At 38.0% G+C, this 12,424-nt stretch overlaps 1 protein-coding gene across 9 annotated transcripts in view; it reads right to left on the bottom strand.

Annotated features, from left to right (window-relative positions):
* The window catches only part of SEMA6D (semaphorin 6D), a 343,265-nt gene that overhangs the window by 234,543 nt on the left and 96,298 nt on the right, over positions 1-12,424 (bottom strand). The window lies entirely within an intron of this gene.

Below are 12,424 nucleotides of genomic sequence, written 5' to 3'. Positions count from 1 at the left end.
ATTATGACGTTGTAAAACTAGGAATGAAACACCTGTTGGGTTCATCTCATCACCTATGGAACCAACCTACTAATTTCACCAAGTGCATTTTGAATAGAGCCATTATACTTTCATTACTGTAATCACAACCAGCAACCAACAAGGAACAACAGAGCACGGTATGGTTAATTTTCATAAACAGCATTAAAAATAAATTCAGTGTCAATATGGGGAGAGAGGGGAACCCAATGGCCAATTGGAGATTAATGAAGCATGCAGAAAAAAGTACCAGTTCTTTATAACCCCCAAGAAGACTCCATGTTAGGGGAAAATTCAGTTCCTCGTACTTCTCGGTTGAGAATCCTTCTAACAGTATCAGAACAATGAAAGCTAAAGACCTGACATTTTGCAGTTTGCTTGTTTTTTTTTAGATCAAGAAAAGCACCTTATTTTTTATAATTCCAATTTTATTTATTAAAACAACAAACTAACACAATTCAAACAAATCCACACATTTCTTATTCAATTACATCCTTCCCTTAAGTCTTATTATGACAAAAGCAATATAATTTTTTTCCCTTTTATTCTGTTTTATCTTCTCCCTTTTACTTTCAGGTTTATAATCCATTCTTTTTTATCCCTCTGTTTCCAATTTCACTCTTTCTCTTCCCCCGCTTCTCTTTCATTTCTTTTCCTTCTTTTACTATCTCCTCTTACAAACCTCTTTTTCCATTCATCTTTCACTTAATCTAACCTTCTATCACTTATTCTCAGCTTCTTCAACTTCCTTTCTCCTTTCCATACATACATCTTCCAACATTCTTCTACTTTAGCAAATTTGATGATTTACATCACATTACATTCATTCTTCTCATATTTTAATTTCCCATATATCTCTGACATTATAAACATTTGTACAGCTCATTAAATACTTTTCATCTGATTTTTTATTTCCAATTTAGTCTCAGACAGCATTTCTATTGAGAAGCTTACTGATAAACTTGTTTAATTTAACTTCCTTTTTTTAATTACAAAATTCCAATATAGGAGCCCATCTCTTATCTACTATATTCATGTTTTTTTGTTATTCAATCTAGCTGTTAGTTTGTCCATTTCAGATAAATCTATCAGTTGCAATGACCATTCATCGATTGATGGAATTTCTCTTGTCTTCAATTTTTTGGTAACGTGATTCTTGTAGAGGTTATCATACATAATAGTGTTCTCCAATGTACATTTTCACCTTGTCTTCTTAATTTACTTGTCACATTTAACAAGTATATCTCAGGTTTCGATAATTTAGCTTCAAAATCTTAGTTATCATTAGTTATCAGGGGAATTTCCACCACATGTGTATCAGTGAACCTTGAGTCCATTGACATTTGCAACACTTGTCCTGTTTAGTCTTATATATTTTGCTAATTTATGGGGGGGTAAGGTACCACTTTGATTAATTTTAAGAAAGTTCTCTTTTAATTCTTGCAAGCTAGTGAACATTGTGGTTTTTTTCTTGCTTGTTGCCAATCTTCTAAATGTATGTTCTCTCCTATACCCTTATCCAATTGTATCATTGTATTTTGAATTTGATCTTGCCCATCTTCCCTTTACAATAATAATTTATATATTTTTGAAATTTTCCCCTTCTTTACTGAATATTATCTTATCTAACTCTTCAAATACTTCTAGTTTTAAATCCATCTTAAATCTCTCTTTACATTGTAGATAGGGTAGTATAATTTGTAATCTATATTTCTGAAGTCCTCAATTGGCTTTATATTATATTTGTTTTGTTGATCTTTCATTATGATATCTTCATATCTAATCCATTTTTATATTGTGTCCATCTTTCTTGGAACACTTCCTGGGCTGAGATCCAAGTTGGAGTCTTCTTGTAGAATTTTTTCTTCTTCTTTATCCAAATTCTTACAAGAGATTTTCTCTTCTAAGTGGTTTTCAAAGTCTTTGCAGATTCTTGCCTTGTCATACCAGAGATATGCATGCCAGCCATAATGGTTACTGAATCCTTTTATAGTCAACAATCTTTCATTTTACAATGTCAACCAATCTGCTATCCACTTTAATGCACTGGCATAATAGTACATTCTCAGGTCTGGCAAGTTACATCCACCCTTTTTTTATCGATAAGTGTCTTCTATCTAATTCTGGGTTTATGTCCAGCCCAGACAAAGTTCCTCAAATCTCTCTGCCATTAGAAAAAAATAGTTTCTTCATTTGCTATTATTGAGAGGTTCTGGAAAAGGACATTTATCTTTCGTAGCACTGCCATCTTCACCACTGCAATTCTTCCTAATAAACTCATAAACCAAATTTCTAAATCTTTTTGTATCTTTTTCCACAAGGTTTTGTAATTGTTTTCAAAGAGATCTGGGTTTCATTAGGAGAGCCTGTCAGGAAGTTCCTCTTAATGTTGAGGTGGAATCTCTTTTCCTTTAGCTTGCATCCATTGCTCCATGTTCCAGTCTCTGGAGCAGAAGAAAACAAGCTTGCTCCATTCTCAATGTGACATCCCTTCAAGTATTTAAACAGAGCTATCATATCAGCTCTTAACCTTCTCTTTTTCAGGCTAAACATACCCAGCTTCCTAAATCTTTCATCATAAGGCATGGTTTCCAGGCCCTTAACCATTTTGGTGGCCCTCCTTTGGACGCGCTCCCATTTGTCAACATCTGAAGTACCTCTAAGCATGTTAATATCTCCATCTTGTACATGGTTGGTGCCATTTTGGCATTTGGAGAATCAAGTTCACTATTAGCATATCTGACTGGAATGCAAGGCAAAATGAACCAAAGGAAGAGAACAGAGGTAATCCTCTCATTCTCCCTGATTTTATAGAAACAGAAAAAAAAATAAAAGTGACAAGCACAAACAAACCACCAAGGTATTCTGTTAAGCATGTGCTGTTGAAATGAATGGGAACCATTTAAGAGCACTGCTGTGCCCTTGTATGGCTCCCATTCAGTCAAGGAAGCCTGCCAGTGGGTTTCATCCCAAGCAAGAAAGCCATGATGCCATAGGGCAGGAGAACCACAAAAGGGTTTAAGGTACAATCCAAAACAATTTAAAATCCATGGGATTTTTGCCAAAAAGAGGGGAGGGAAATTTCAGTGGGATTGGGGAATGCAACCATATGTTGCATATGAACCACGCAAGGCAGAAAAAAGGGGGGAGTGGAAAAGAAAACCTCTATCAGGCAAAAGAAGCTACAATAAAACTGAGAGCAAGCAGTAATTAGCTTTTACATGAAGGATTGCTATATTTTGCAACATACATTTCCATGACCCATTGCTCAAAATGTGGCTATTTTATTCATTTATTCATTCATTAACAAAACAAAACAAAATACTAGGAAATTAATCTATGCAGCCCTGGACAAATTTCATCAAATACCTTGGACACTGATTTAAAATGCAGTATGAGTCACATTATTCTTTTAACAAATATATTTTTAATGTATTAAAACTATTTTTCAACTGCTCTAGCCTGAAGTTTGATATCATCCACAACAAATCCAAAGCAATATTAAGTTAAGCCCAAAGTTACTGACTTTCCTCCCTACAAAGATCTAGAGACACTCCAGAAAAGGACTTCTGCAACAGTGTTTTTCTTTCAGAGCTCACATGAGAAATGGGTTGTCTTCATTTGAAGTGAGGGAAGAGTGGCTTAAAGAAGTATTTTTCTCTGTTGGCTTGCCCCCGGTGACATCGCCATATAGCCAACTGTGACTGCCTTCGAAGCAGTACATAATACCATGCTGTGATCCCTAATTGGTTGGGAGCTATAGCACCGGAAAAAATAGAATAGAGCCCATGCAGTGGAAGTGAGGGGAAATAACTGTCTAGAAAAAGCTTGGGAAAAGTGAAAGAATGTGTGTCCATCCCCAATGTATACTTTTAATGTAGGTAAAACACCTAAGTTGATACATTTAAAGGAACAAATATATTTTTCCTACTAGGCAAAAGTCCTAGGCTCACTGCTCAGAATCTTGAGGTACAGCTGGAAGAAAACACCTGCCTGAAATCCTAGAGAGCCACTGCCACTGATGACAATATGGAACCAGAAGGGACTCATGATCTAATTCGGCATAAAGAAGGTTTGTCTGTCCCGGGTGGATGGTGGCAGAACAAACAAACAAACAAGCTTCATTTATATACCGCTTCATACCACCTAAGCAGTGTCTAAGTGGTTTAAAACGGTAAGCTAATTTGCACGCAACAATCTGGTACTCATTTTAGCACACCTCAGAAGGATGCAAGTCTGAGTCAAGCTTGAGCCCTTTTGCTGGTCTTGAACTCACAACCCTATGGTTTTGAGTGAGGGTCTGCAGTACAGGCATTTAACCACTGCACCACCAGGGCTCCTTAGAGACTCTATACCCTCCAACTTTCCCAATTTGATTAATCTTCCACCGTCTCACTTTTTCAGCAGATTTTAAAATGTCCTAGTTTTTCTTTCATGGACTTTTTCTCCAATGTCATCAGCATATATCCATTGCTTCAAACCTGTTCAAACTGCAAATGTAGTTTGCACTCCATTGATTCGGCAAAGGAGAGAGGAAGGGGCAGAATCCTGCCCTTCCCAAGAGGCTCAGGAAAATCAGGAAAACTGCTGCAGCCTCTCCTAGTTTGGGTATTCTTTCTCATTAATAGTCTTTGCCACCTTGACCACAATCTGATGTTGTTTGGTCATACATGCCCTGTTTTTTATTTGTGAAATGTTGGAAGACATTCCACTGCCACCCCTGCTCATATTTCTCACTTCTCCCAAATAAAATTTTGCTTTTGCTGAACTTTGGAGAACGGGAAGCACAAGAAAAGGTAGAGAGGGAAGTAGATGCTCACTGAGTTTTCTAACTCTTTGAATCAAATATTCAAAGTAATCTTTACAGGATGCTTCCCTGCTCTGAATTCACAAATGCTTGTTTGATATGTTCCCCTACAACTCAGGGAATGCAGACTGAAAGAAATTGCTGTTGATGTAGCTACCTAAAAGAAATGAAAGCGATATTATAACTATGCTCTCAAAATCTGATATGACAAGAGTAGAACAGGGTGAGGGAATTCTGCAATTTAAAATTTTTATGTGTGAGGGCGGAGGCAGAGGGGGCATACAATGAATTCTGCTTAACACTGGATTGCTTTTAATGCTGTAAAACATAGCAGCCTGAAGTGCTTTGAACAGTGCTCTGCCACTCTCAAGATGGCACATACATGTAAATCTCTACAGGATCTGGCAACCCACTACACCATTTTATTCAAAGTATGCTGTCATATAACTGGGATGCAGTGGCTTAGTAGTTAATACACCAGTTCTGATGATTGTAAGATCGATTTGGATGCCAAGAAGTAAATAATAAATAAAGTGTTCAGGCAGTAGTGACATTTCCTGAATGAAATGAATATTGAAACCAGTGGCCCCCAAATTTGGCCCCTCAGAATCAAGTTTCAACCCTGCCAAAGCCCCAGCTTTTGGCCAGCACTCAAAGATACTGAAAGTCATCAGTGAATGCAAAGTTGGGAACCACTGATCTGAAGTCATTGATCTGGTTTTAGGCCCACTTGGGGGACTGAAATGGCTTTGGCTACCCATGTGAATGATCTCCATTAGGATGGAAATAAGCAAAAGGAGACCCTGTTTATTCTTCTTGATCTCTCCAGTAATACAAACATCACAATATTTTGACACTACTAGTCATGCTCTTCTTCTGGATTACCTCTGTGAAGAAGGAGGGGTAAGTGGGAACCTCTATCTCAAAAGTCCAAGGATACTATGGTGACTCTTATTTTGAGTTCACTGACCCTTGTTTCCAACTGTAAGAGCAGGATTTGCTGTGCTATGCCTGTTTGGAAAAGCAGTTGCAACTTGGAGTTGCTATTTTATTAATTCGCTGCTTGAAAGTTGCAGTTCATCACATATAGATGGGTACAAAGGCTAACTAGACACCACAGTGTATGTCTGGCATATTAATAGAACATTACTAATTTATGTGACTATTACTGCTGTATGAGGTTGCCATACATTATATTTTAATGCAATACCAAAATTGCATATTATTTATCATTCCCAAATTTTAAATAACCAGAATACTTTCAAATGTGGAGAGAAATGCACATTTGCAATTTCTTTTTGTCCAATATGTGGTGACAAAACTCTTGGTGGTTAAATAGGAATTTATTGAAAGACGATGCTTTTGTAAAGAAAGTTAAGACAGCATTGAACCAATATTTTGTAGAAAACACTAGACCCGGGACACAACAAAGAAAAATATGGGATGCAGGGAATGTGCTTATATGGGGAGAATTTCTACAAAGAAGTGCTGAAATAAACAAGAAGAAGTATAAAAAGCAACAAAAGAAATAAGAGGAAAGGAGGAGGAGCGGGTTAAAAATCCAAGAAAAGAAAAATTACAGCTGGAACTTAAACCACTTCAAAAACAACGTGATTTGAAACTGACCAAAGAAGGGGAAAGGAAATGACATATATGAAACAGAAATAATTTGAATCAGCTAATAAAACATGAAAACGGCTGCCTTATAGATTGAGAAAGGAAACTGAGAAAACGTTGATTCAAGAAATTAGAGAGGAAGAGAAAATATTCACAAAATAGGAAGAAATTAAAAATCTCGTTACAAAATTCTGTACAGTATTATCCAAGAAAAAAGAACTGAAAGATACACAGACTAAGGGAATTTCTAATTTTCTGGATGATGTTAATATACTGACTATTTCAGAAGAAGATCAGATAAAATTAAATTCTAGGATTATGAAAGATAAAATATCGTGGGCAATAAATAACTTGAAAATTAACAAAACTCCTGGACCCGACGGATTTACAGCTGAATATTACAAATGTTTTGAGGAAGAATTAATAAGAAAAATACGTAGAATAGAAAATTGGATAAGGATAGAGAAAGAGAATATAAAAAACCTATGGGGATAAACATCTCATGGTTTCATCACTGCAATGGCATAGTGTGGCTCACATCATCTCAGATGGCTTCACTATCCTATGGAAAGGCACAAAAGTGGCAGCCCTATCATGGAGATGAGCTGAAATACCTTCATGAACAAGAACTCTGGTGTCCTGCAGGCAAAAGGCCAATGGGACGGAGCAGAGTTAATAATCAATAAGCAACATTTATGTCCACATCAGTCTCACTGATTGCACCATGCTGACAAGCCTTATGCTAGTAGCTATAGACATTCTACAAGACATTCTACAACACTGTCATCTAAAAAACCCATAAACAATGGCCCCAAGTTTCAAACATGTAGCATCACAATAAGGGGAGGATCTACAAACTTCCTTCAGTTTGGCTGGTGGTGAGGAATGATGGGACTGGTAATTCATCAGGACCTGGAGGGCCATAGGTTCCCCATATCTGATGTAGAGGGTTTTCATAAAGAAAAACAAAGAAAGAAAAGCACCCGCAGCAAAAAATGCGCCAACAAATCAGTTGCTTTTTGTCATTATTGTCATAGCTAATGCAACACATTGTGACCAAAAAAGCTGCCTTGGGTCTCATAGAAGAGAAAAGCAGGATATAATTTAAATAAATAAATAAATAAATAAATAAATAAATAAATAAAATGTAACTAAATGAAACTTTGGGAATAATGTCATGAATGATGGATGGAAGATTGCAGCAGGTTGATTCTTAGTGTCATAGTCTAAGGTTTTCTAAGCTCCGATGATCAACTGTGTCATATCGTACTTCTTCTTTGCCAAAGCGTTCCATCTATACACACAAATTAAAAAACTACAGTTTAAAGTTAAGACCTAACTTTGTAACACCGATCGCTGAGTGATTTGATATTTAAAAAGAATGTTCGCTCAATGTTTGCCAGCTCCTTAATCAGGTGAGATCGCTGTGGAAATTGTGCCCAATGAGCTGCATGTGGGCTTCCACATATGTCAGAGCTCCTACTGACTTTAATCAGAATTTTTCTCATTAAAATTCAAATCGGCACTGAGCAAAGGCCGAAAATTTGGATTCCTCAAGCAGGAGATGATAGAGATCTTTAGAGATAGCCACTTAGAAGGTGGCATCATTATCTTTTAGCCTAGCCAAACTTGGCAGTTGTGTCAAATGAAGTCTACTTTGCTTTAACTGCAACCACAATCTTATTAAAAGTGAGAAGGAAAAACATCCGTTTAGCTAGTAGCATACTGTGTGGGAGGGGGAATCAATCTGAAACAGTGTGTAGGTGTTTCAAAAGGATGAACTAACGTTACGCGTGGATCCAAGATATCTTTTTCCTAAGGGGTTTCTTTGGGGTATTAGCTATTCCACTTAATTTGTTGTCCTCTGGAAATTTGATAAGCTTGCCCCCTATTCTTTCATCTAAGTCATTGATAAAGATGATGAATAGCACTTACAAACTGGTAATTTTATATAAAAAAGAGAGATCAGATTAGTCTGGCATGACTTGTTTTTAAGAAACCCACCTTGACTTTTTGTGATTATGGCATTGCCTTCTAGATGTTCACAGACCCTCTGTTTAATGATCTGCTCCAGAATCTTTCCTGGTATTGATGTCAGACTAACTGAATGATAATTGTTGGTATCCTCTTTTTTCCCTATTTGAAGATGAGGACAATGTTTGCCCTCCTCCAGTTTGCTGGGACTTCTCCTGTTCTCCAGGAATTCTCAAAGATTATTGCCAATGGCTCTGAGATTACATTTGCCAGTTCTTTTAATACCCTTGGGTATAGTTCATCTGGTCCTGGAGATTAACAAGGTATTCTTGCACTATCTCTTTACTTATTCTGTGCTGCATTTCCCCTACTGTGTCAACTGCTCCATTTTTCTCTGGTTGAGCACCATTTTCCTTTTCTGAGAAGACTGAGGTAAAGAAGGCGTTGAGTAATTCTGCCTTTTCTTTGTTCCCTGTTAGCATTTTCCTATCTTCAGCTGTCTTTTTACTAGTCCAGTGTATCTGAAGAACTCTTCTCTAGAACCACATTTCAAATTATATATATATATATATATATATATATATATATATATATATAGTTTTGAGTGTTGGACTATGACTCTGAAGAACAGGGGTTGAATCCCAACTCAGGCATGTAAATCCACTAGATAACCTTGGGCAAGTCATACTCTTTCAGCCTTTGTGGATGAAATTGGCAAACCTCTTCTGAAGAGACCTCCTAGGCCCAAAACAGACAGGCAGGAGAAAGTGGATTCTGATTGGTTTGGGATCAGGGCATGAAGATGACACATGCCCCCAAAGTGTCTGTAAACTGTTCTGGGAGTGCTGCAACCCAGAACAGCAGCAACAAAAAGGAGCAGCAAAAAGCCACTCCTACCAGGTAGTCAGGTTGGGGACTGCTGTGGCAGCCTGGATCATGACCAGGCCGTGTGGTCACCACAATCCCAATCTCCAGCTGATCAGGAGCTGGAGAGCCCAGAATTCATTTCAAGCTGCCAGTGTGCATGATCCCCAAGAAAATCCTGTGACAGGGATGCCTTAGGGTCACCATAGGTTGGAAATGACTTGAGGGCACACAAAAACAATTAAATAATCTATAGAAATTTAACCATTTTAAAATTCATTAAAAGATAGGATATAAAAATAGTAACATAACAGCACACTATTAAAAGCCCTTTTGCAGTCACTTCCTAAAAGTCTGATGGAATAAGAAAGATTCCATTTGCTGGAGAAATGAGAACAAGGAGGAGCCATCCTAATCTCCCTAGCTAAAATCTGGAAGAAGCCATTGCAAAGGTCTTCTCTCTTATTCCCAACAAATTAAAATGGGGAGTAGGAGGGAGAGAAGGACTTTGCTTATAGTTCTTAGACCTCAGACAGACTCATCCAGGGAGATACAGTCCTCTATATAGCTTGGACCTGAACTGTATAGGGCTTTATCAGCACTTTGAATAGGTCTTGAAAATGGACTGTCACCCAGTAGAGTTGTTGCAACGAGGAAGATGTATGGATGTGTTAGACTTTTAAGGTGCCACAAGGGCCTTTGCTATTTTCTTTCTTAAAAGAAAAAGAAAACAGAAGTTTGGGGGAAACTGAGAATGGGGGGATATAGATTCTTCTCCCCTACTATGAAGGATGTGCATTGGAAGGAGTGAGGGGGGGGGTCCATCCTAGTGGGAAACAAGCAGGCAATATTATAATACCTCATGACACTTGATGTAATACCCTGCCTTTAGGTAACTGAGTGAACACACTTCATGGATGAAACAGAAAGAGTTTATTCAAAAGATTCTGCTGCTCCAGAGACTAGGACCCGGAGCAATGGATGCAAGCTCCAGGAAAAGAGATTCCACCTCAACATTAGGAGGAACTTCCTGACAGTAAGGGCTGTTCAACAGTGGAACAAACTCCCTCGGAGTGTAGTGGAATCTTCCTCCTTGGAGGTCTTCAAGCAGAGGCTGGATGGCCATCTGTCAGGGATGCTTTGATGGTAATTTCCTGCATGGCAGGGGGTTGGACTGGATGGCCCTTGTGGTCTCTTCCAACTCTATGATTCTATGATCCACACAGTAGCACATCCTTTGCCAGATGTGATTTAGCAAGCTATGCTTCACTTCTATACCTTCTCCAGATTCACCTCCTTCATCCCTTTTCACATCCCATTCCCACTGAGTGCTAAGAACTCTATGTTCTTGGTTCATACACAACAATAGCCACAGTTGCTCATTCCTTCCTCTCTCACACAGGCTCCCAATATGGCCACAGCATGGCTAAGCAGGCCTAACTTTAACATGGCAGAGAAAGTTATAAGGAGAGGGGACACTTTAGTAACTTCTGAGTTCTTTATTTCAAAGCCTGTTTGCTATGCAAAATTGCATTATTAATGATCTATTTAAAACATACTCATCAGGCTTTTAAAAACTTGGAAAAATATTTCAAATGGCTCTCTAAATGGTTGTATAGGAACCTGGACAGTGACTCATGAGTTGTGTAGAGAAATATATTAACATCTGCTCCAATGAATGTAATTATGCTGTCGCTTAGACCTAACTGATCACCTCCATGGTGCAAGAGAACCATGTGACCTGTCCTGTTATATCATTACTCTTGAAGCCTTTCTAAAATACACAAAGGGAAAGCAAGAGGCAAAAGAACAAATTATCTGACATGGGAGGCAGGAAACATATATTTAAAAATGAAAATAGCTTTCCTAGCAGATTGTTATTTGGAACCCGATAAATGGGGAAAGCAGAAATGGTCTCTATATGCTACCAGTGTTCTAATTATGTCTTATCCTCCTGGGAATCACTGGGGTTTCTTTCCTCCTTGTGAAATATGCCCTCATTCAGTATTACAAGAAAGCAATGAATGAATACAAGTTGAAGGGTCTGTAACAAAAAGAAAACAAAACAAAACACAATTAACTATATATATTTAGGCCCTTTGGGCAGGTTCTGACATAACCTTTATAAGACCACAGCTCTGTAGAAAGAGGCAGTGAACACAGAACATCATCACCATTTCCCATGAAAGTATACATTTTGGCATGCTTTGTGAAGGCACTGGCATAGATAATTGTTTAATTAATACCATACCCTCCAACATTTCATAGATAAAACCTGGGACACAAGTTGCCAAACAACACCAGAGTATGGTCAAGACACCAGTAATTATAATTTTGGAAGAGCACACAAGTTAGGAGAGGCTGCAGCAGTTTGCTTTTGCCTGAGACCACTAGGAAAGGCAAAATCCTACCCTCTTTTCTCCTCTCCCCTTTGCTGAGCACAAACTGCATTTTCACTTTGAACTCAGTTTGCAGCACCTGAAGTAAGACAGAGACCAAGGGAGAAAGTGGGAGGAGAAGGGTGCAACTGGGACATTTTAAAAGCAACTGAAAAGTGCCAAGAGGCTTAATCAGCACTGTCCCTGCCAAACTGGGACAGTTGGAGCGTATGTGATATCCAACACCTATATCCCTAGCATAAATAACACCAACCATGATTGTCAAGCTATCCTCAATGAAATGCAAGCAAGGGTTATCAGAGAGATTTTTCCAATGTTAGCATTCTTAATATATAGTGAGCTGGTGCTGTAATAGATACATTGGTGCTGTAACAGCCTTTCAGTATAACTTATGAAGAGCTATAGCAGAACTGTCCAAGGCACAAGTGCTCTCATGGCCAATATGACCAGAGAGAAGCCTTTACAGCACTGAACATACTGTTAAACAGTATGGTGAGTGAAGGTAGAAATAGTCAAATAATCAAATAAAAGTTCCATTTGGGGGCAAAGAGAGTGGTTTTTCATTTTGTTTTGCTAAAATAAAATAAAATAAAATAAACCACCAATAGTGAAAAAGTAGGAGAAAGCTGTGGCCTCCTTTTGAAATGAACCAAGCTATCACATTCTACAGCAGTTTGTACTTCTTGAATTGTTTTCAAGTACATCTCATACTGATACATATTAAAAGGATCACATCAAGACATTA

This window comes from Sceloporus undulatus, chromosome 6, assembly GCF_019175285.1.
Source record: "Sceloporus undulatus isolate JIND9_A2432 ecotype Alabama chromosome 6, SceUnd_v1.1, whole genome shotgun sequence".
Lineage (NCBI taxonomy): Eukaryota > Metazoa > Chordata > Lepidosauria > Squamata > Phrynosomatidae > Sceloporus > Sceloporus undulatus.
This window is presented reverse-complemented; position numbering and strand designations above follow the sequence as displayed.